The sequence below is a fragment of the Oryctolagus cuniculus genome, chromosome 6 (assembly GCF_964237555.1).
Source record: "Oryctolagus cuniculus chromosome 6, mOryCun1.1, whole genome shotgun sequence".
NCBI classification, from domain to species: Eukaryota; Metazoa; Chordata; class Mammalia; order Lagomorpha; family Leporidae; genus Oryctolagus; species Oryctolagus cuniculus.
The window spans coordinates 107,873,899-107,895,050 of NC_091437.1; the positions used below are offsets into that span (position 1 = coordinate 107,873,899).

The following is a 21,152-nucleotide window of genomic DNA, read 5'->3' on the forward strand; positions in this document are numbered from 1 at the left end:
GATAGCAACCACTAGCCTCCAGGGTTCCAGTCTGGAATCATGCCACTCTCTCCCTCTTGCTATATCACTATGGGTTGCTACAGTCTGTCTCCATACTGTGTCTCGCTCTGGCTCTTGGCTGCTGCAGTCATTTGTTGAGTCCATGTACTCCTTACACTTTTTAAAAACTATTTATTTCTAGCCTGGCACAGTGTTTCATTCCTTAATGCACCATCTTGGAATCTCTCTGGAATTCTTTTGAGTAGTCTAGATATAAGAGGAAGATATAAGGCTTTATAAACCACAGCTGATTTGTTGCAAGGAATCAGTTTGTATTATTGTGAAGGCTGAGTAACCAAGTACAAAACCACAGGGCAGATCTTCAGATCTTCAGAAAGAGCAAGCTAGGAACTCTCCAATAGGAAGAGGCACTGCAGTCCACAAGTGGAATTTTTTCTTCCTCAGGGAAAACTTGCTTAAATCCATTCAAATGGTTGGGTTAGGCTTGCCCCCCCCCAAAAAAAAATAAAGTCAACTGATTTGTAAGAGTTAAATATATCTACCAAAGAGTTTCACAGAAAACCTGGAACAGTGTTTGACTAAATAGCTAGATAAATTTTCTAATCGAATAACTCATGGAATGGACTATCACATTATTTTTGGCAGGAAAAAGAACAAAAGTTGCAAAACCTTCTCAGTGGACGATTTGACAACATCCGACATTTTCCAGTATAACCCACAATTCCCACACCTGCACATATATTCTATCATCTAGAAAATAGATGCTCTGTTAAATACAACAACAAAAATAATAAAACAGAGGTAGCATCATATTCATAGTGAAAGACTGAAAACTCCCAGGAAGATCAGGAACATGAAGAGGAGGTCCAATCTTAGCACTTCTATTCCATTTTGTATGGATGTCCTAGCCATGTCAATCATAAAGAATAAAAAAAGCATTATGTTGAAAAAGAAGAAATAAGAACATTTCTCTTTATAGGCAACATGACACTGAATATAAAAACTCCCAAGTATTTCATACATACACAAATACACACACATACACACATATTCATTCACAGGCAAACTATTCCATCTAGTGCATACTTTGTGCAAGGTTGTAGGATTTGAGTTTGATAAACAAAATTTGATGGTGTTTATATACATTAGTAATGAATATTTGGTGATAAAATAAGCAACATATTTCATTTTCTAAATATTCATTTATTTTTATTTGAAAGGCAGAGTGAGAGAGACAGAGGGAGAGAAAGATCTTGCATCTGCTGGTCTACTACCAACATGCCTGCAGCAGTCAGGGCTGTGTCAAGACAAACCTAAGAACCAGGAACTCCATCTGGGTGTCTGAAATGAGTGGCAGGAACCCAGGTTTTTGTGCCATCATCTTCTGCCTTCACAGGGCCATCAGCAGGAAAGTGGATAGAAAGCAGAGTGTCAGGATTAGAGCCAGAACTGCATTATGATATACAGGCATCACAAATGGTGGCTTAACACATTATACCACAATGCCCACTTCAACATTTCATTTGTAATAGCCTCAAGAATACTTAATTAAATTAGTACAAGGATTCAACACTTAAAACTACAGAACAGTATATAAGAAATTAAGTAAGTTACAAATGTAAGAGTATTTTAGGTTTATGAGTTGGAAAATCTAATATTAATAAGACGGCAATATATTCTTTGTTGATCTATAGATTCAATACAATTCATCACCAAAATCCCAACTGCCTATTGGGATAAAATTAAAAAGTGGCTCTAAAATTTAAATATAAATTCTGGGGACTCAGAGAAGCCAGAATAATCCTACAGAATTTGTTCAATGTGGAGGAGCTGTACTTTCTAATTTAAAAGCTGACTAATAAGTTATAGAAATTACAACAATGTTGTGTTGGCATAAGAAAAGACAGGTACATCAATGAAGTAGAATTGAATGTTTGGAAATAAATATGGTTAACTGAGTTTCAATAAGACTGCCAATACATTTTACTATGAATGAATATTTTACTTAAAAATTATCCTAAGCTGGGGCCGGCACTGTGGCATAGTGGGTAAAGCTGGTGCCTGCAGTGCCAGCATCCCATATGTGCACCAGTTCGAGTCCTGGCTGCTCCACTTCCAATCCAGCTCTCTGCTGTGGCCTGGGATGGCAGTGGAAGATGGCCCAAGTCCTTGGGCCCCTGCACCAATGTGGGAGACACAGAGAATTTCCTGGCTCCTCGCTTCTGATCAGTGCAGCTCTGGCCATTGTGGCCATCAGGGGAGTAAACCAGCAGATGGAAGACTCTCTCTCTTTCTCCTCTCTCTCTCTCTCTATCTTTCTCTGTCTCTGCCTATCTGTAACTCTGCCTTTCAAATAAATAAATAAATCTTAAAAAAAGATTTTGAAAAAAGATACTAAGTTAACTATATCCAAATGGAGAGGGATGAAATCAAATTTTTTTCTCACACTATGTCCTGAAAGTAATTCAAAATGAGTATTCCAGCTAAATGCAAGAGCTAAAATTTTAATTATTGGAAGAAAACATAGCCATGAATCTTCACCTTTGTGACCTTGAGTTAGGCAATGATTTATTACATATGAAGCCAAAGCACAAGCAATAAAACAAGGATAAATTTGAAATAATTAAAATAAAATCAATTTGTTCTACATATTTTACTGTCAAAGATGTCAAAAGAGGGTGGAGCCAAGATGGTGGAATAGTGAGGGCACACACTGATAGTCCAGGAAAAGATAGTTTAATAAAAGGGGAGTTACTGTAGTTTCAGGGAAAGGCTCGGGAAAAAAGTTGCAGAGGAAACTCTTTCGGATCTAGTGGATGTGACCCGGAGGACCTAAGGGGAGAGCAAGGACACCCATGGCTCAGGAGCCCAGCGGCGGAGTCTATGCACCAACGCTGGAAGGGGAGATGAGGCAAAACCTCAGTAGCCCAAGACAATGGCCGGGAAACGGCAGAAAGAGCCTAGAGGGAACGAGGCTTGAAGCCCCACTGGGGAAAGTTCACCAGGCTACCTAGAGGAGAAAAATAAATAAATAAATAAATAAATGGGACCAGCACAGACAAGAGCCTCTTTCTCCACTCACCTTACAAAGGCAATCAAGACAAAGAGCAGGTGCCTGCCATCAGCCAAGCAGAAAATCCTGACTCTGGTGGGGAGAAATAACAGTAGGTTAGGACCTAGTGAAGGTGTGGAGTTAATGAACTGAGACTGAAAATCTGAGGATGGGCAAGAGAACTCATGATGTACACAAACTTGGTAACCTTGGCAACCTGGTGGGAGACTGGAGAGAAATTTGAGATTACACTGAGCACTGCGTAGACCCTTTGTGTGGTCCTTGGGGCAGAACAGATGAATATTATAGCCACTGGGGGCAGATTTCAGACATTGACTACCCTCAATTCTGCTCAGCTCTGTGGAATTACTTCCCTTCTGAGTTAAGAGAGAGAGAGAGAGAGAGAGAGAAACAACCTGGGTGAGTCACCTTTGGCACACCCTTGACCCTGAAGAACCAAACAGAGCTCTCTGGCCACACCCATCACAGCCTCTAAGGATCCATCAAAAGCAGACAGTCCACTTAATCTAGAGTCATAGTATAATGAGAAAAACCACCACAGCAAAGAAACTAAAGAATATCTCCACAATGCCAAGCAACAGATGCAGAAACCGAGGAAACAAGAACAAGGAAGACACTATGATGCCCCAAATGAACAAGACACCCCAATTCAAGATTATAAAGATGATAAGATAGAAGAAATGCAAGAAATGGATCTCAAAAAATTGATAAGAACATTAAGAAGATCTCAAAAACAGATTCTTGAACTACAGATATCCTTACTGGACAGGATAGAAAATCTTTATCATGAAAATGAAATATTAAGGAGGAATCAAAATGAAATGCAGCAACTAGTAGAACATGAAACTGTGATAGTGAAGAGAAATCATAATGAAATGAAGAATTCAATAGATCAAATGGCAAACACATTAGAGACCTTTACAAACAGAATGAATGAAGCAGAAAAGAGAATATCACATTTAGAATACAGAGAACAAGAAAGTATACAGTCAAACCAAAGAAAAGAAAAGGAAATTAGAAATCTAAAAAATATTGTGGGGAATCTACAGGATACTATCATAAAACCCAACATGTGGGTTCTAGGAGTTCCTGAAGGCATGGAGAGAGAGAAAGGAGAAGGCCTTTTTAGTGAGATACTAGCAGAAAACTTCCTGAGTTTGGAGAAGGATGGAGACATTCAAGTACAGGAAGCTCCTAGAACCCCTAATAAATGAGACCAAAAGAGATCCTCACAATGACACGTTGTAATCAAACTCACCACCGTGAAACATAAAGAAACAATCCTAAAAAGTGCAAGAGAAAAATGTGAGATTACTCTCAGAGGATCTCCAATTAGACTCACAGCTCACTTCTCAGCAGAAATCCTACAGGCTAGGAGGGAATAGCGCGATAAAGCCCAGGTACTAAGAGAGAAAAACTGCCAGCCCAGAATATTATATCCTTCCAAGCTCTCATTTGTGAATGAAGGTGAAATAAAGACCTTTCAGAGCAAACAGAAATTGAAAGAATTTGTCACCACTCGTCCAGCCCTGCAAAACATGCTTAAATGTGCTACACATAGAAACACAGTCATCAATATGAAAGAAGGTAAAGGAAGAAAATCCAATACTATTGAGGAACTTCAATCATCCACTTTCAGAAATAGACAGATCAACTGGACAGAAAATCAACAAGGGAAGAGCAGATTTAAACGACACTATAGCCCAAATGTATCTAACAGATATCTACAGAACTTTTAATCCTACACTTAAAGAATTTACATTCTTCTCAACAGTACATGGAAGCTACTCTAGGATTGACCACATACTAGGCCATAAAGCAAGTCTCAGCAAATTCAAAAAATTAGAATCATACCACGCAGCTTCTCAGACCACAGTAGAATGAAGCTGGAAATTAACAACTCAGGAATCCCTAGAGCATATGCAAACACATGGAGACTAAACAACATGCTCCTGAATGAACACTGGGTCATATAAGAAATCAAAAGAGAAATCAAAAACTTTCTGGAAATAAATGAGGATAGCAACACAACATATCAAAACTTGTGGGAAACAGCAAAAGCAGTGTTAAGAGGAAAGTTTATAGCAAGAGGTGCCTACATCAAGAGAGTGGAAGGGCACCAAATAAATAAGCATTCAATGCATCTCAAGAATTTGGAAAATACGGCAAACCAGACCCAAATCTATTAGAAGAGAAATAATTAAAACCAGAGAAGAAATCAACAGAATTGAATCCCCCCCCAAAAAATTACAAAAAATCAGCCAAACGAAGAGCTGTTTTTTTTTTTTGAAAAAAATAAATGAAATTGACACCCCATTGGCCCAACTAACTAAAAAAAGAAAAGACCCAAATCAATAAAATCAGAGATGAAAAAGGAAATGTAACAACAGACACCACAGAAATAAAAAGAATCATCAGAAATTACTACAAAGGGTTGTATGCCAGCAAACAGGGAAATCTATCAGAAATGGATAGATTCCTGGACACATACAACCTACCTAAATTGAACCAGGAAGACATAGAAAACCTAAACAGACCCATAACTGAGACAGAAATTGAAACAGTAATAAAGGCCCTCCCAACAAAGAAAAGCCCAGGACCAGATGGATTCACTGCTGAATTCTTCCAGAATGTAAAAAAGAACTAACTCCAATTCTTCCCAAACTATTCAAAAAAATCAAAAAAGATGGAATCCTCCCAAATTCTTTCTATGAAGCCAGCATCACCTTAATCCCTAAGCCGGTAGAACATTCAGCATATAAAGAAAACTACAGACCAATATCCCCGATGAACATAAACACAAAAATCCTCAATAAAATTCTCGCCAATAGAATGCAACAACACATCAGAAAGATCATCCATCTAGACCAAGTGGGATTTATCCCTGGTATGCAGGGATGGTTTAATGTGCACAAAACCATCAACGTGATACACCACATTAACAAATTCCAGCAGAAAAACCATATGATTATCTCAATAGATGCAGAGAAAGCATTCAATAAAATTCAACACACTTTCATTATGAAAACTCTAAGCAAATTGGGTATAGAAGGAACATTGCTCAATACAAACAAAGCAATTAATGAAAAACCAACGGCAAGCATCCTATTGAATGGGGAAAAGTTGGAAGCATTTCCACTGAGATCTGGTACCAGACAGGGATGCCCACTCTCACAGCTGCTATTCAATATAGTTCTGGAAGTTTTAGCCAGAGCCATCAGTCAAGAAAAAAAAAATTAAAAGGATACAAATTGGGAAGGAAGAACTCAAACTATCCCTCTTTGCAGATGATATGATTCTTTATTTAGGGGACCCAAAGAACTCTACTAAGAGACTATTGGAACTCATAGAAGATTTTGGCAAAGTAGCAGGGTATAAAATCAACGCACAAAAATCAACAGCCTTTGTATACAAAGGCAATGTCATGGCTGAGAAAGAAATGCTATGATCAATCCCATTCACAATAGCCATAAAAACAATCAAATACCTTTGAATAAACTTAACCAAGGACGTTAAAGATCTCTTCAATGAGAATTACAAAATCTTAAAGAAAGAAATAAAAAATGATACCAAAAAATGGAAAAATTTTCCATGCTCATGGATTGGAAGAATCAATATCATCAAAATGTCCATTCTCCCAAAAGCAATTTATAGATTTAATGCAATACCAATCAAAATACCAAAGACATTCTTCTCAGACCTGGAGAAAATGATGCTGAAATTCATATGGAGACATAGGAGGCCTCGAATACCTTAAGCAATCTTGTATAACAGAAAGAAAGCCATAGGCATCACAATATCAAATTTCAGGGCATACTACAGGGCAGTTGTTATCAAAACAGCATGGTACTGGTACAGAAACAGATGGATAGAACAATGGAACAGAATAGAAACACCAGAAGTCAATTCAAACATCTACAGTCAACTTAAATTTGATCAAGGATCCAAAACCAATCCCTGGATTAAGGACAGTCTATTCAATAAATGGTGCTGGGAAAATTGGATTTCCACATGCAGAAGCATGAAGCAAGAAGAAAGACCCCTACCTTTCACTTTTCACAAAAATCCACTCAACATGGGTTAAAGACCATCAACTTATTAGAGAACATTGGAGAAACCCTGCAAGATATAGGCACAGGCAAAGACTTCTTGGAAAAGACCTCAGAGGCACAGGCAGTCAAAACCAAAATTAACTTTTGGGGTTGCATCAAATTGAGAAGTTTCTGTACTGCCAAAGAAACAGTCAGGAATGTAGGCCAGTGCTGAGTCTCAACAGGCTAATCCTCTGCCTGTGGCACCAGCACACTGGGTTCTAGTCCCAGTCAGGGCACTGGATTCTGTCCCGGTTGCTCCTCTTCCTGTCTAGCTCTCTTCTGTGGCCCGGGAGTGCAGTGGAGGATGGCCCAAGTCCTTGGGCCCTGTGCCTGCATGGGAGACCAGGAGAAGCACCTGGTTCCTGGCTTCAGATCAGCGTGGTGCGCTGGCCGCAGTGCTCCAGCTGCAACGGCCATTGGAGGGTGAACCATCGGAAAAGAAAGACATTTCTCTCTGTCTCTCTCCCTGTCCACTCTGCCTATCAAAAAAAAAAAAAAAAAAAAAAAAAGAATGTGATGAGAAAACTGTCAGAAATATTTGGAAACTATGCAACAGATAAAGGGCTGATAACCAGAATCTACAAACAGATCAAAAAACTCCAAAAAACAAAACAAACAACCTACTTAAGAGATGGGCCAAGGACCTCAATAGATATTTTTTAAAAGAGGAAATCCAAATGACCAACAGGCGCATGAAAAAATGTTCAAGATCACTAGCAATCATGGAAATGCAAATCAAAAGCACAATGAGGTTTCACCTCATCCCAGTTAGAATTTCTCACTGGTAGAAATCTACCAACAACAGATACTGGCGAGGATGTGGGCAAAAAGGGACACTTTTTTGGGAATGCAAACTGGTAAAGCCACTATGGAAGTCAGTCTGGAGATTCCTCAGAAACCTGAATATAAATTTACCATACAACCCAGCCATCCCACTCCTTGGAATTTACCCAAAGGAAATTAAATTGGCAAACAAAAAAAGCTGTCTGCACATTAATGTTTATTGCAGCTCAAAATCACCATAGCTAAGACCTGGAATCAACCTAAATGCCCATCAACAGTAAACTAGATAAAGAAATTATGGGATATGCACTCTATAGAATACTATACAGCAGTAAAAAAACAATGAAATCCGGTCATTTGCAACAAAATAGAGGAATCTGGAAAACATCATGCTGAGTAAAATAAGCCAGTCCCAAAGGGACAAATATCATATGTTCTCCCTGATTGGTGACAACTAACCAAGCACCAAAGGGGAATCCTGTTGAAGTGAAATGGACACTATGAGAAACAATGACTTGATCAGCTCTTGTGTTGACTGTTGATGAACAACTCAATACTTTATCCCTTTTAGTATTTTTTGTTCTACTTAATAATATTGGTTGAACTCTGTAATTAATACACAATTATTCTTAAGTGTTGAGACTTGACTGAAAAGTGATCCCTGTTAAATATAAGAGTGGGAATAAGAGAGGGAAGAGATTGTACAATTTGGGACATGCTCAATTGGACTTGCCCCAAATGGTAGAGTTAGAAATGTGCCTGGGGATTCCAATTCAATCCCATCAACGTGGCATGTACCAATGCCATCTCACTAGTCCAACTGATCAATTTCTGTTCCCAATTGATCACACTGATAGGTCTAAGAGTCAAAGGGATCATATAAACAAGACTAGTGTCTGCAAATACTAACTGATAGAATAAAAAAGGGAGAGAATGATCCCAACATGGGAAGCGGGATACACAGCAGACCCATAGAATGGCAGATGTCCTAAACAGCATTCTGGCCTCAGAATCTGTCTTTAAGGCATTCGGATCCGGCCGAAAAGCCCATGAGAGTATTTTCAGCATGGAAAGCCAAGACACTGCAGCAAAATAAAAAAAAAAAAAAAAAAAAAAAAAAAAAAAAAAAAAAAAACCTAAATGAAAGATCTCTGCGAGTGAGATCCCAGTGGAAAGGACAGGTCATCCAAGAAACAGGTACCTTTCTCTGAAGGGAGGAGAGAACTTACACTTTGACTATGACCTTGTCTAAATATGATCAGAGTTGGCGAACTCAAAAGGCTTCCATAGCCTTGGCAACTCATGACAAGAGCCTAGGGTGATTACTGATAGCATAATCAAGAGTGTCAATTTGTTAAGTCATCAAGAGGAGTCACTGTGGTCTTACTCCCCATGTAGGATCTCTGTCCTTAGTGTGCTGTACATCGTGATTTAATGCTATAACTAGTACTCAAACAGTGTTTTACACTTTGTGTTTCTGTGTGGGTGCAAACCTTTGAAATCTTTACTTAATATATGCTAAATTGATCTTCTGTATATAAAAATAATTGAAAATGAATCTTGATGTGAATGGAAGGGTAGAGGGAGTGGGAGATGGGAGGGTTGTGGGTGGGAGGGTTTTATGAGGAGAGAAACACCATTGTAATCCATAAGCTGTACTTTCGAAATTTATATTCATTAAATAAAAGTTAAAAGAATAAAATTAGATATTAAAAAAAGAAGTCAAAAGATAACCTATGGAATAGAAAACATGTTTTTAATCACATTTTTGGTAAATTACTTATATCCACAATTCATACAGAGTTTCCATTCTTCAATAGTAAAACCTTAATGAAGTGGGCAAAATTCTGAATATTGGTATCATTCAAAGATGATATACAAAATGACTATGAAGTGCATGAAAATATGTTTAATTCCACCAGTCATTAGGAAAGTAGAATCATACCCAAAATTATTTTCCAGTTTTAATTGACCAGGATGGCTATAGCAAAAAGACAAGCCCAAGAAACTGGAACCTTATATGTTATTGGCAAAGATTCAAAACTGCATTTTGTTTCTTTCTAATGTTTATTCATTTTTATTTATTTGATAGGCAGAATGAAAGGGGCTGGGGAGAGGGAAAAAGAGAGAGAGAGAGAATTTTCCATCTGCTGATTCACATCCCGAATACCTACAACAGTAGCTTCTGTGAGCCAAGCTGAAACCAGGAACTAGGAACTTCATCTGGGTCTCCCACTGGGGTAGAAGGAATTCAAATACTTGAGCCATTATCTGCTGCCTCCCTGCCTGTGCATCAGCAGGAAGTTGGATCAGAAAGGGAGGCAAAGGCGGTACTTCATATGAGGCACTTTGATAAGAGATGCTAGAGTTCCAAGCAGGAGCTGAACCTTCTGAAACTCTGTGTATGCATTGTGGAGGTGAGCTCAGTATTTCTTTAAAATAGTAATCATAGAGTTTATAAACTATGCAGTACACCATTCCTAAAGAGAAATGCTGAAGCAAAATAAAAATACACAACAGAAAATCTTGTATGTGACTGTTCCTTACAGCATTATTTATAATTCAAAAAAGGAGAAACACCCCAACTGCCCATCAATTTATGAGTGGATAAATAAAATCAGTGTGTATCTATACAATGGAATATTATTTGACCTTTAGAAAAACAACTGAAGTATTTATATATTTTGCAAATTTATATGATCAGAAGTAAATATGAAATTATATTAAGAAAAGTATTATGTCCAGAGAAGGAGGTGATGTTCTCTACTTTATAACAGAGGAAATCATACCTCAGACCCCAAATGTGAGCCTTGGCAAAATACATCCTATTCAATGGAGAACACAGAATTAATTTAAATGAACAAATCATATAATATAAAAATCTATTTGATAGAAATGATATGCTTAGTAAAAATAAAAGGAGTCTTCATAGGTCATTATCTTTAAATATTTAATATAAATTGATTTACTGCACTGTAAAATAGTGCCTCTTTCTTAAGGTAGCAGAATTAAAAAGTCTAGTGAAAGTGAGATGTAAACAGATTTCAATTTTAGCAATGGGCTATAGTTAGTACATGAAATGAGTTTTCTGACTCTGGTAGTGTTTAAACAGAGGTAACATGATCAATTGGGGATTTTGATTACAAAACCTAATCATGATTAAAAATTTATGTCTTAAAAATTGAAGTGTAATGTAAAAACATAGACCTCAGAATCTGAAAGATCTGGCTTTAAATAATACATCTGCAATCCTTAGCAATATGGCTTGAGAATTTGATAAACTTCTAAATACAGTTTTCTCATTTGGATGTTAAGACTTAATAAATTTTCTTCCATTAGGTATTTCCCAAATCCCAAGAATCTTTAAAATACAGAAAAACATCCAATACATAATCGTGAGTTGAGTTAATAAACAGAGGTCCTATGTGGACATTTTAATTTTTAAAAAAATATTATTTATTTAATTATTTGAGAGGTAGAGTTCCAGAGAGAGAGAAGGAGAGGCAGTGATAGACAGAGGTCTTCCATTCGCTGGTTCACTCCCCAGTGGCTGCAATGGCTGTAGATGTGCCGATCCGAAGCCAGGAACCAGGTTCTTCTTCCTAGTCTCCCATGTGGGTGCAGGGTCCCAAGGACTTGGGTCATCCTCTGCTGCTTTCCCAGGCCACAGCAGAGAGCTGGATTGGAAGAGGAGCAGCCGGGACTAGAACCACAGGTGGAGGATTAACCTACTGCACCACAGCACCAGCCCTACATGCGGACATTTTCATTGTTAATTCAATACAAATCCAAAAGCCATATATAATTATGATTGACTTATAGATATAAAAATCTTGAGATTTCTGTAGATTAAGGAAGATCTTTAAAGATTTTGTGAATATCAAAAATAATAAGGAACAATTTGTTGCTAGCATAGATCAGAATTGATTTTCTACTCTCTTTTGTTTATAATGATCATATGCCTACTTACCTGATAAAATCTATTATATCTGGCAATTTATTTTAAGATATTAATTTTACTTATTTGTAAGGTAGATTGACACAGATGGGAGAGATAGAGAATTTTTTTTTTGACAGGCAGAGTTAGTGAGAGAGAGAGAGACAGACAGACAGACAGACAGAAAGGTCTTTTTCCGTTGGTTCACCCCCCAAATGGCCGGGGTGCTGCAGCTGGTGCGCTGCGCCGATCCGAAGCCAGGAGCCAGGTGCTTCCTCCTGGTCTCCCATGTGGGTGCAGGGCCCAAGCACTTGGGCCATCCTCCACTGCACTCCCAGGCCACAGCAGAGAGCTGGCCTGGAAGAGGGGCAACCGGGACAGAATCCGGCGCCCCAACCGGGACTAGAACCTGGGGTGCCGGCGCTGCAGGCGGAGGATTAGCCTAGGAGGATTAGCGGCTCCAGCCAGAAACAATTCTTTTTAACTGCTGGCTCAATCCCTCCCTTGCTGCAGTGACTGAGGCTGGGCAGGTTAAAGCCAGGAGCCCTGGCCTTCATCCAGGTCTCCCATGTGGGTGGCAGGAATCTAATTAGCTAGCTCATGTTCACTGCTTTTTCATGTGTGTTATCACGGAGCTGAATTGGAAGTGACCAGCCGGAAATCCAACCAGCGCTCTGATATTTGATGCCAGCATTATAAGCTGTGGCTTAATGTACTGTACCACAACACTGGCCTTGGTAAAATATCAATTATTTTTTTAAACTTTTATTTAATGAATATAAATTTCCAAAGTATAGCTTATGGATTACAATGGCTTCCCCCCCATAATGTCCCTCCCACCCGCAACCCTCCCCTTTCTCACTCCTTCGCCCCTTCCATTCACATCAAGATTCATTTTCATTTCTCTTATATACAGAAGATCAGTTTAGTATATATTAAGTAAAGATTTCAACAGTTTGCACCCACATAGAAACACAAAGTGAAAAATACTGTTTGAGTACTAGTTATAGAATTAAATCACAATGTACAGCACATTAAGGACAGAGATCCTACATGAGGAGTAAGTGCACAGTGACTCCTGTTGTTGACTTAACAATTTGATACTCTTGTTTATGGCATCAGTAATCTCCCTAGGCTCCAGTCATGAGTTGCCAAGGCTATGGAAGCCTTTTGAGTTCATCGATTCTGATCATATTTAGACAAGGTCGTAGTCAAAATGGAAGTTCTCTCCTCCCTTCAGAGAAAGGTACCTGTTTCTTGGATGACCCGTTCTTTCCACTGGGATCTCACTCGTGGAGATCTTTGATTTAGATCATTTTTTTTTTTTTTTGCCAGTGTCTTGGCTTTCCATGCCTGAAATACTCTCAAATTTTTTAGCCAAATTATTGGCATTATTAGCATTTTGATCTAAAACTTTCACACCATTACTAAGGCATTAAATAAAACAATGAAAATTAAGATCATATTGTAAGGGACAGTAGTTTACCTTGCTTAGCCTCTTTCAAAAAGATTTACATTCTATCAGGATCAAAATAAGCCAGATTCCCTTTAAAATATATGTATATATACTTTAATATGTAACATATATAAGATTATATAATGTAGTATTTGCTTCATTTTTCATTTTCATATTCCTAAAGGAGGATTATTTTCTTGCTTAGTCTTGGAACATTTTAAATCTCTCTTTTCCAATTCTTTTTAGAGCTCAATATCTCAAATGTTATATGTGTTAGCTACAGAGAGAAATGTTAGTTTTCTCTGGGACACTGAGTACTAATTTTGGATGATATAAATATTGAAAGCTTATTTTTTCAGAATGGCATTAATTTCAACAGATACTTGAATATATGACTGGAATTATAAAATTTAATAAAGAGAAGGTTTCATGCTTACCTTTTTCTCTACAAAGAAATTTGTTTTCTTGATCAATCACTATTTTCTTTAAATTTTTTATTTATCTAAAATGAACAAGTTTAATATATTTCATATAATACATATTTAGGAGCATAGTGATTCTTCTCACCCTACCCACTTCTCTCCCACCCACACTTCCATCTTGCCTCCTTCCTTTCTTATTCTTTTAATTTTTACAATGACATACTTTCAGTTTATTTTATAATCGTTGTTTAATCCTCCACTAAACAAAGAATTCAACAAAAAAATAAGAAGAAAAAATATTGAATATTGTTCCTCAACAGTAGAGACAAGGGCTGTTAACAATTAATCTCAAAGTGTCAATTTCACTTATATACACTCTTCTGTACTCTGTCAGTTACCACAGATCAGGGAAAACATAGGATATTTGTCTTTTTGAAACTGGCTTATTTCACTTCAACATTAGAATCAATCACTTTTTAATCAAGGGTATTACTGACTTTCAGATGGACTGACCTTTTATCAAACTGCTGCTTCTGAAACTAAAGCTTTCTAGCAGAGATAATCTCTTATTTCTAGTTATGTGATAGCTAAAATAATTAGATAATTTTATTTGAAATTATTGTGCTTAAAAGAAATTGGAAGCTATTTTTACTGCCTAGTTAGCTTTATGTTATTTTGTTTAGGTAGAAAAACTCCCTTTATTTAAAAGTCTTTCATCATTTTTATGGTAAGTGACTGAATAAGAGAAATAATCCTCCAAATGAGAGTGCATTGATTAAAATCACACCCCCTCCTTATATTCACTATAATTTGTGTGACATTTGTCATTCACATTCCCTGATTGCAGTTTTGTGAGAGCAGTTAAATTACTTCTTGACTCAGTTTTGAATAAATTAAATTAGATTGTATGATTATTATTATTATTTTATTTAACAGGTAGAATTATAGACAGTGAGACAGAGAGAGAGAGAGAGAGAGAGAGAGAGAGAGAGAGAGAGAAACAGAAAGGTCGTTCTGTTGGTTCACTCCCCAAATGGCTGCTACAGCCGGCTCTGTGCTGATCCGAAGTCAGGAGCCAGGTGCTTCCTCCTGGTCTCCCATGCAGAAGCAGGGGCCCAAGCACTTGGGCCATATTCCACTGCACTTCCAGGCCACGGCAGAGAGCTGGACTGGAAGAGGAGTAACCAGGACTAGAATCCAGTGCCCATATGGGATGCCGGCGCCACAAGCGGACAATTAACCAAGTGAGCCACGGTGCCAGCCCCGATTGTCTTATTACTCATAATAAATTATTTGAGTAATAATTATACTTTTAAAACATTTTTCCAAACTAATAAATTGTACAATACTCTGTACAAAGATTGACTTTTTGACTTGAGTGAGTGACAGACTAATACTCTATCTTAATTGATGACATAGTTTTCAGTAATTTGGATGAGCAAATTGAGTTAGTCTTAATGTCCGTCTCTTGTGTTCCATTAGTGTCCACCATATGAACAGGAATCTACTTCAATTTGGCATGTTGAATTGCAATTCCCAGAGGTATATTTTAGGAATAGTTGATATTGCTATCAAGATGTGTCGATGCATGTTAAAATGTGTTTAAAGCATTTCTGTAAATTGATGTTGTCAGTAAACCATATGTTCCTATTTTCAAGTCTAGTATGCAGTAACAGAGGACATTTATTGGGTACTTACTGTATATTTGGAATTATTATATGTTCTTTTGATGGATTAACTCATTTCATTCTCAATCCTATGATATGGAATCCATCATTATCTTTATTTTATAGATGAGGAAACTGAAATGCAAAATGGTTAAGTGCATGCCAAAGTCATACAACTAATTAATCGGTGAAGCTGGGCTTATAAAGCACAAGCAGTCTGTTGCCTGAGTTCAGATTTGAAAAGCATAAATATATATAGTTGTTATTTTATGTACCTACAGATAATGTTTGCCAGTATAGCATTAAAGCTTTGCAAAATGTCCATGTAGAAACATTCAGTGTCCTGGCTCAGGTAGACAGTGAAATTACATATTTGTAACCAATAGTCTATGAAAACATTCTTATTAGTAATTTCAATCACACAATTAAACAGTGAGATTTTAAAGTTCATCACACTGTTATAAATTCATTCAAGCTTCATTGCTGCTTTTACGGTGTCTGTTTTCTTAGTTATCAAAACAAAATTTCTGAGTTTGAACCCAGGAAAAAATTTGCAGTAGATAATGAGGTTTGGCTAGAATATAATGCTGTTTAATAATAAAACATATGTAAAATTTAATTTTAATTTGTTTTCATACTAAGTGAAATCTATTATTTGAGAAATCATATGTGAAAGAAGTTAGAATACTTTTTTCTGCAAAGGTTTAGAAAAAATGAGTATTAGGCTTTGCCGTGTGCTAGACATCGATCAGTTGGGGATACAGCAGTACACACAAAAAACATAATATCCTTCTGTTGATTTTATGTTTTGTTGTTCACAGACCTATGGGCTATCTTCTGCTGCTTTCCCAAGCACATTAGCAGGGAAATAGACTGAAAGTATAGCTATACCTCAAAGAGACATGTAATAAACTGGTATCACAGCTTAACCTGCTGCACCCGTCAACAGCCCTATGCTTAGCTTTTGACATATTTTTTAGTTGACTTTTGTAAATGGTAGATAACAGCCAGATTCATTTTCCTTGATATGGATATCCAGTTTTCCCAGAACCATTTGTTGAAGAAATTGTCCTTTCTTCAAATTGTCCTTTCTTCATATTGTTTTTTAAAGATTTATTTATTTATTTGAAAGTCAGAGTTACACAGAGAGATGAGAGGCAGAGAGAGAGAGGTGTCTTCCATCTGATGTTTCACTCCCCAGTTGTGCCGATCTGAAGCCAGGAGCTTTTTCCAGGTCTCCCACGTGGGTGCAAAGGCCCAAGGACTTGGGCCATCTTCTACTGCTTTTCCAGGCAGAGAGCTAGATCAGAAGTGGAGCAGCTGGGTCTTGAACGGGCACCCATATGGGATGCTGGCCCCGCAGCCCAGGGCATCAACCCACTGCGCCAAAGCGCTGGCCCCTCAATGCATATTTCTGACAACATTGTAGAAAATAATTGGCTCTAGATGGGTATAACTATTTGGAAGGAAAAAGTAAAATGTTGTGTTTTAAAATTATACAATCTTAAATGTAGAAAAGCCTGAATGTTAAACAGATATACACAAACTGTTAGAATAAACAAATTCAGCAAAGTAGGATACAAGTCAAAATACAAAAAATAAAAAGAGATGCATTTCTATACAAAAACAGTGTATACTTTGAAAAGGAATTTAAGAAAATAGCTCCACTAACAATAGCAATAAGAATAAAAATTAGTTAGAAATTTACTTAATAAATGAGATGGAAGACTTTTACAAAGAAAATTTTGTTTGTTTAAATATATTTAAAAAAGAGCATAAATAAGTGAAAAGGCAGATTCAATGCAACCATTTTCATAATTTCAACAACATTTTGCAGAAACAAATCAGCCCTAAAATTCATATGAAATCTCAAGGGACCCTGAATACCCTAAACAAACTTGCAAATGAAGAACAAAACTGAAGTAGTCATATTTCATATTTAAAAAATTTCTACAGAATGAGAGTAATCTAAATGTGATTTTAGGATAAAGATACTCTTATAGGCCAACAAAATGGAGCAGAGGGCCCAGAGGCCTGGTGTTCTGGGGCAATGTATTGAACTGTGGCTTCTGGCACTGGTGTCCCATGTGGGAGTGCCCTTTGAGTCTCTGATGCTCTGCGTCCTATGAAACATTCTACTAATGTGGGGAGGCAGTGGAAGATGGCCCAATTACTTGGGTTCCATCATCCATGTGAGAGACCTAGATGGAGTCTTAGTTCTTTGCTTTGGTCTGGGCAATCGCGGGTCATTGTACCCATTTAGGGAGTGACCCAGCTGATAGATTCTCTCTCTCTCTCTCTCTCTCTCACTCTCTCTCTCTCTCTCTCTCATGTTTCTCCCTTTCTCTCTGTCACTCTGCCTTCCAAATAAATAAGTAGATAAATATTTAAAAAGAATAATGATCCAGAATTACACTCTCACATATGTGAACAGATAGTTTTCAATCAGAGTGTAACGATGCTACAATAGGGATGAGAGCTAGATGTAACAATTTTTAACTTATAAAACTTATAGAAAAAAAACACAGGGAGAAATCTCCAGGTTATTGGAATGATTTCTTGCATATGCTAGCAAATCACAATCAAAAAAGACAAGCTTAACTTCATCGAAGTTGAAAACTTAGGGTTCTGTTAGCATAGTGAAGAGACAAACTATAGAATGAGAGAAAACATTTGCAATTTGTGTATTAGATAAGGGATTAACTTTCAGAATCCATTGAGATTTTCTAAAACTGAATAATACATAAAACAGGCACCCTGTTTAAAATTTAGTTAAGGACATGAACCCATATTCTACAAAAAATATATATGCATTGTACTAACACATGTAAAATATTCAGCATCACTAGTCATTAGGGAAATACAAATCAAAACCACAATGACATAATATCACACATACTCTAGTGGTTACTACCAAAAAAAGAATAGAACAAGTATAATAAAAATTATGATAAAATTATTGAAAAGTATTGGTGGGAACATAAAATTGTATAACTGCTGTGGCTCCTCAAAAAAGTAAAAATAGGATTACCATATCATTAGTTAAACTGCTATAAGCCCTGAAAGAGTGAAAGTAAGGTCTCCAAAAATATAAATACATCCATGTTCCTAGCAACATAATTCACAATTGATTAAAAAAAACCACCTAGTTGTCCATGAACAGAATAATGGATAATTATAATTCAGTACCTAATATATTGGAATATTATTCGTAACTAAAAAGGAAGGAAATGGGGGGTCAGCACAGTGGCATAGTAAGTTTAGCCCCCACCTGCGATGCTGGCATCCCTTATGGGCACCCATTTGTGTCCTGGCTGCTCTTCTGATCCAATTCTCTACTTATGGCCTGAGAAAGCAGTGGAAGATTGCTGTAGGCAACCCCTGCACCAACGTGTGAGATCTGGAAGAAGCTCCGGGCTCCTGGCTTCAGATTGGTTCAACTTCACCTGTTGTGGCCATTTGGGGAGTAAACCAGCAGATGGAAGACCTTTGTCTGTCTCTTCCTCTCTGTCTGCAACTCTGTTTCACAAATAAATAAGTAAATCATTAAAAAAATAAGTAAGGAAATTATGATATATTCTATAACATGGGTGAACTTTTGAATATTAAGCTAAGTGAAACCAGTCAATCACAAAAGGAAAAAAAAAAATTATCTCATTTCAGCTATACATAAGGTACTTAGTATTAGTCAAAATCATAGAGACAGAAAATAGAATGGTGACTGGAAAGCATAGAGAATGCCTTATTTTTCAATAGATGTGGTCTTAGTTTTGCAAAAGGAAAAGAGATTTGGCAGTGAATGTGAGGTTGGTTACACCACAATATAAATGTACTTAATATCATTGCAGTTTGTGTTTAACAATAGCTAAGATAATAAATTTTGCATTATCTGTATTTTATCCCAAAAAATCACAAGAAATTATTTGCGGTATTCTTAAAATTATGGTTGCTTTAATTTTCTCATAAATAAATTTTCCTGTAGTGCTATCTGAATAAATAGAATAAAGAGAAGCTCTCATTGCAAGTGGGTCAGCAATGTGTCTGAATGCTAGTGGGTTTCATGGAAAAATTTACAGAGATGAAGTCTAGATACACCAATTTGTGTAATAGAGTTCGGGTATTTTACTGAGAGGTTAGTTCTTATTCTGAGAGTTCTCTCTCCCTCTTTCTGGCCTTTTAAAAATGGACTGTTTTCTTGAGACTAATTACTTATTTAGAATAATCTTAGTCCCTCTGCAGTGGGTTTTCAGAGCTGCTCTGTTCTATGTGTGGAGTGTGAACTTTTCCATTTATCTTTTATTTTGGGGATAACATAGCCTTTGATCTTCTATGTACACCTGCAATCACTATCCTTTTTTTTAAAAAATAAGGAAGTGTTCATTCATCCCAAATATTTGCCAGGGAAACTGATAAATGATAAGAATCATGTGGAAAGTTAAAGGTATGGAAATGTTATTTTTCAATTCTAGCATGAAATCATTGACTAGCACTGGGCTGCTTCTCACTTAGATTTTAACAAATTCTGTCAGCTAAAACTGATGTGTTGTTAAGTCAGAAATGCATGAATGAACAATGTGTGAATATAAAGATGGAGTATTGTTTCATGCAGGTGTAGGTGAAAACCTCTGACTGCAGTGTCGCATTATTCTCTAAGGCCCAGTAAATGTAGAGAAGCTAGAAAGAAAAGAAAAGGACAAGAAGGAATAATTTAGAATCAAAGATTAGAAAAAATATATATCGATGCTTTGGTCAAACTCAACATAGTGTGGAAAGTGAGTAGAAATGGATCATTTATTATATTGCATTCAAGTCCCACTCATGTTCACATTGAAACTGCCTGGAGAAATGCAAAACTGTGATCTCCAAAGCTACAGAAATGATGATAATAGTAAAGCAATATCTGAAATATGATTACAGGGATACACTGCCATTAATTTTAGATATGCTTTATCTCATTAGCTGGACTGTAAACTGTGGTACAATTTGCGATTTTTTTTTGTAGTATGAGTTTTAAAACATCTATTATGATATCTTTTTTCCCTTTGCTGATATACACAATTTTTCACTAAATCATTTTATTTGTTTATTCATAAATATAAAATTCTTCTCATTTCAGTTCCAACTATCACTTTTACCTTTAATATAGTTTATGGCTGAAAGTTGTCTTCCTAATTATCTAACCTTGCTTAGGGTCTTAGGGTAAAAGTTTAAAACCAGTGTCAGTCTGTTTATTGAAAATATTCTCCTAAAGGATGTCTGTGTTTAAAAAGAACACATTATATATTAATGTTTACATCTAGAACAATCTTGTTTATCTCAAGATATTCCACAGATCATACATATTTTATGTTGGTTGGCAATGAATAATATTACATATTATAAGTTCTTTCACATGATGCTGGCTTAATCCTGACCCAGCCACTAATCTCAAAGCCTGACTACATTAAAGCCATTTTTTGGTTTACAGGAAAATCTGAGGAAGTTAAAATCTCCTTTTAAAATTTCACTCATGCTACTTCTCCTTGATAATTTTCCTCAACATGCTGCAACCAATTGAACACTACAAAATTGGAGTCCAGCCATGTCTTACTCAGATGACTGAAATTACCTCTTTTGGGCCCTTTTTAATGAGGGCATTAGCCTTCTTCATTCCATTTGTGCAGTCATAAACTTGAGGGCAGGGCATGGTATGATATTTTCATCTTTTTACTACTTACCAT

The 21,152-nt window shown here is 36.7% G+C and overlaps 1 long non-coding RNA gene across 2 annotated transcripts in view; it reads right to left on the reverse strand.

Annotated features, from left to right (window-relative positions):
* Positions 1-1,182: 1,182 nt before the first annotated feature.
* Positions 1,183-21,152, reverse strand: part of LOC127490588 (uncharacterized) — an 84,674-nt gene continuing 64,704 nt past the window's right edge. The window contains exons 3-4 of one of the 2 annotated variants that reach the window (XR_007918641.2): positions 3,083-3,145; positions 1,183-1,388 (exon numbers count right to left, since the gene is read on the reverse strand). This is a non-coding gene — a long non-coding RNA (uncharacterized lncRNA). The remainder of the gene's footprint in view (positions 1,389-3,082; positions 3,146-21,152) is intronic. The other variant, XR_007918640.2, reaches the window with a different exon arrangement.